This window comes from Babylonia areolata, chromosome 25, assembly GCF_041734735.1.
Source record: "Babylonia areolata isolate BAREFJ2019XMU chromosome 25, ASM4173473v1, whole genome shotgun sequence".
Classification (NCBI taxonomy): Eukaryota; Metazoa; Mollusca; class Gastropoda; order Neogastropoda; family Buccinidae; genus Babylonia; species Babylonia areolata.
Genome location: NC_134900.1, coordinates 8303471 through 8304946, shown reverse-complemented (window position 1 = coordinate 8304946; position 1476 = coordinate 8303471).

Sequence of the window (1476 nt, the reverse complement as noted above, 5' to 3'; positions counted from 1 at the left end):
TGACGTAACAACATGACATGAAAAGAATTAAGACCCCTTCACTCCCCACAACCCTTGATGCTTAATCTGACGTAACAACCATGACATGAAAAGAATTAAGACCCCCTTCCCTCCCCACAACTCTTGATGCTTAATCTGACGTAACAACCATGACGTGAAAAGAATTAAGACCCCCTTCCCTCCCCACAACTCTTGATGCTCAATCTGACGTAACAACCATGACATGAAAAGAATTAAGACCCCCTTCCCTCCCCACAACTCTTGATGCTTAATCTGACGTAACAACCATGACATGAAAAGAATTAAGACCCCCTTCACTCCCCACAACCCTTGATGCTTAATCTGACGTACCAACCATGACACGAAAAGAATTAAGACCCCCTAGCCTTTCCCTCTTTTTTTTCTTTTTTTTTTTCTTTTCCTTTTTTATGTTGTCCCCTGGTAACTCGATCTCTGGTTCAGTTCCTATTTATAGACTATAGCCCTCCACCCCCACCCCCCACCTGTCATAACTGTGTTATGATTCAGGGGCCTGGTTGTTCTCCATTACTTCCATCCCACTTGCTGGCATGTCTGGCTGTTGCCGATTTTGATGACATCAGACTATTGATTCCAAAAGCATATTTCTGTGTTCTCCATCAGTCTCTCAGTGCGCCAGTGTGTGTGTGTGTGTGTGTGTGTGTGTGTGCGTGTGTGCGTGCGTGTTTGAGAAAGAGGCGCGCGTCATGTACCTGCAGTATAACGCATTCCGTATTTTTTGTTGGTGTGCACACAATTTGACGGACCTGCTTTCCAAGGACAGACCACGTCGGAATACCACATCCAGTTTTTCCTTTCTTACAAGTCTATTTATCAATCCTCAATGCACATTTTTCTCAGAATGATTTAAATTCATCTCGGAAACGATTTCTTTTGTTGCTGTTGATTCTTTCCCTGATTGTGCAAAATGCATGCAGCACATGGAACTTCTATCTGTTCCAGCATCATGGGAAAAGTCAAAAAGGCTAGCTCCCAGACCACCATTCAATTTCCTTTTTTTTCTTCTTTTTTTTATCTACATTAATTCCCACTACCGTGATTCCAACCTGGACCCCTCTTACTTGCACTAACGGATAGGCTTTATGCCAGAAGTATCTTCAATTGGACTCACTGACTCATGTCAGCGTTTCGGACGGACTAAGGTCAGGCACTGAGGTCAGAAAAGTGGGAAGAACTTCAGTGCACATACAGCATGACAACAGCTGCTACAGCTATGGAGAAAGCCTAGCTGTGTGGTTAAGCCGCGACCCTGTCTCTATGGCAGTAGCACAGGTCCACTTTGACGCTCTCCCGTCTCTCCATCATCCCTCTTCGATCTGCCGAAGTGGTCAATACAAGCACGGTTGGGAAACATCGCTCACGCCAGCCTGTCAACGGAATCACACGATCTTACCCGAACTGAACAGCCGGGACCATGGTCGTGGTTGGATGTTGTCC